The sequence below is a fragment of the Marmota monax genome, unplaced genomic scaffold (assembly GCF_021218885.2).
Source record: "Marmota monax isolate L192 unplaced genomic scaffold, Marmota_monax_Labrador192_F-V1.1 WCK01_AAM20220418_F8-fsc00106, whole genome shotgun sequence".
Taxonomy (NCBI): Eukaryota; Metazoa; Chordata; class Mammalia; order Rodentia; family Sciuridae; genus Marmota; species Marmota monax.
The window spans coordinates 9,293,997-9,297,038 of NW_026695218.1; the positions used below are offsets into that span (position 1 = coordinate 9,293,997).

The 3,042-nt window shown below is 41.0% G+C and overlaps 1 pseudogene; it reads left to right on the top strand.

Annotated features, from left to right (window-relative positions):
- The first annotated feature begins 715 nt into the window (after positions 1-715).
- Positions 716-1,410, top strand: LOC124084845 (14-3-3 protein theta-like; annotated as a pseudogene).
- The last annotated feature ends 1,632 nt before the right edge of the window (positions 1,411-3,042 follow it).

Below are 3,042 nucleotides of genomic sequence, written 5' to 3' on the forward strand. Positions count from 1 at the left end.
CTCCCGGAAGCCCCAGTAGACCTTCCTCTTAGATTTCAGACTCTCTTTTCCTTCTGCCTCTCCATTCCCACTCTAGACCTCCAGGTCTCCCCCGATCTGTCCTGTGGAAACTTCCTATTATCTTTTCTTTTTTCCTCCTCTTCCTCCTCCTTCTTTTCTTCCTTCTTCTTCGTCATAGAATATATGACTCCATTTTGGGGGGAAAAACACAGTTTACCCAAATAATGATCAAATCAATATGTTTTCAAAAGGGAATTTTTCTTATTCTATGAGAGCTTAAAACAAAAGGATTCCATAAGACTTCCTGAGGAAGATGCATAAACTGAGTCTTGGGAAAGGAGCAGGATCTAGACAGTGAGTGGGACGGGTTCGCAGGCAAGGAATCCAGGAGGGAACAGTGGGAAACTCAGATGCTTGAACCAGCGAGAGAAGCCCATATGGCTGGAGTATAGAGTGAGGTGGAGCAGGGGCAGGGCAGCTTGCTTTCACCTCATCTCGCACTGTCAATATAGTTCATGCCTGTTGATGCTGACCTTGACACTGAAGAGTTTTTCAGGTTTATTCACTGCAGTTATTCTTTCAGCTCTTTTCCATATCTTTGAGGGAAGTCACTATGTGCAGCCCACACGCCCTGGCTGCTGATCTCTAAGAGGACTCCTCTGGATCTGGGTCAGGCCTGGTTGGCCCTTGTTCGCCTTGCCCTTGACCCTGGCCTGGTGCCCTGAAAAAGACAGAGCTGATCCAGAAGGCCAGGTTGGCTGAGCAGGCCTAGCACTGCAAAACATGTGGCCACTTGCCTGCAGGCTGTGACTGAGCAGGGCCTGAACTGTCTGATGGAGCGGATAGCCTGCTCTTAGTGGCCTATAAGAATGTGGGTAGGTGTCACAGGTTTCCCTGAAGGGTTATCTCCAGCATTCAGCAGAAAGCCTACCCTCCGACAGGGTGCAGCTGATGGAAGACTCACGAGAACGTGGAGTGGGAGGGGAAATCCATCAGCACCATGGACCTAGAATTATTGAATAAATATTTAATACAGAGAATAGGGTCTTAGACCCGAAAATGAAGGGAGGTTACTTCTGGTACCTTGCTCAGGTGGTGCTGCTGGAACACAAAAGACTGATAATTCCCGAGGAGCTTACCAAGATGCATTTCATATAAGCAAGAAAGAGATACAGCCCACACACCCATTCCACCTGGGGCTGGCTTTTAGCTTTTTTCTATTTTACCATGACATCTTTAGTAACCCAGAGCTTGCCTGCACATTGGCTAAAATGAGGCCTCAGCAGAATTTGATTTAATGAATGAAGACTCAGACAAATGTCACCCCCATCATGCAGTTGCTTAGAGACAACATCATGCACATCAGACAGTGCAGAAGAATGTGATGCCACAGAAGGGGCCGGAACCTAGATACAAACAGGGTATCATCCTGCCTTCCGCCTTGGAGAAACCTTTTTACACGTCTCCATTCCTTATTCCACTTGGACGTTCTCTATAGCAAAGAAACCCACTCATGTGCATGGAATCAATGGCTTAGCATCTTTTCACACTGATGTGTGGGGAATTCTCCATTCCTTGGTTTGTGTTTGTCTTGGCCTTATAGGGGTAAAGTTAAAACAGTATTAATATATTGATTTTATACAGACAGGAGTAAATTCCTAACTCTTATAAAGAAGACTAAAACTGTGCCTGGTATTTAAATAATCTGAACCAGTTGTGCAAGTGACTACATTTTGTATTACCATAAAGATATGAAAATGTGATTTTTAAAAAAAAATTTCTAGTTGTTGATAGACCTTTATTTTGTTTCTTTATATGTGGTGCTGAAAATCAAACCCAGTGCCTCACACATGCAAGGCAAGTGAGCTACCGCTGAGCCACAGCCCCAAGCCTGCAAATGTGATTAATTTTAATTTTGGGGGGAGTACTAAAAATTAAACCTAGAGGCTCTTAACCACTGAGCTACATCTCCAGCCTCTCTTTTTAATTTTTTATTTTGAGACAGAATTTCACTGAGTTGCTAAGGCTGGTTTTGAACTTATGATCCTCCTCCTGCCTCATCCCCCCCAAGCTGCTGGGATTACAGGTATGCGCTATCAAGCCCGGCTTGATTAATGGTAATTTAAAGAGTGTTCTACATACCTTCTTGATTTCTACATTCCTTCCCTTGTTCTCCTTTGGGGATTTCCTCTCAGTAACAAATTTTCCATGTTCTTACTGTTTTCCTTTTTACTAGGAATCTGAAAGTAGTAGATAGAATGGGAAAGTGCTTAGTGATTCTGGGCTAGGGGTCACAAATTGAAATGCCTCCTATATCACACATTACGTGGGTTATGTCTGCCTGTGACAATAGGGAGCTTCCCTAATCACTCTTTATATGCTGCTGTTTAAGTCGACAACTTCCCTCCCCAATAAATATTCACTTAACATCTCCTGCTTCTGTGGTTCTGGTATTCACTTTATTATATAATAGAAGTAGCCCGTTGCTGTCAGAATGGAAGCATTGTTTCTGGTAAATTAAAATGCCTGTCATTTCTTGTTTTGTTCCTCATATTTTTTATTGGTGCATTTTAGTTGTACACAATGATGGGACTCGTTGTTACATATTTGTATATACACATGATATGGCAATACAATTTGGCCAGTATTTCCTCTTTCCTTCAATGCATGTCATTTCCTAATACATTAGAAAGGGAAAATAAACACTAAGTTCAAATCTAACACATCAGTACTTTTCCATGCAGATTTATGCATATGTTAGAGGGTGCTCAATTTGTATAATGATTGTTCTTTCGAGTTGGACTATTTTTTTGTGGTGCTAATCATTGACTGTAGTCCTAAAAAAGTCTATGAAAATGTCATGTTCTGTATAATAGCAGAGTAAGATAATGTTTTATAAAACAAAACAAATAAAAATACAGTGTTATAGTCTGCCTTCTAGATGGTGAAATAGCTACATAAATTATTTGAAATGTTTAAACTTGTTTACTTATTTATTTTATTTGTCAAGATTTATTGATTTATTCAAATATTAATTTAGAT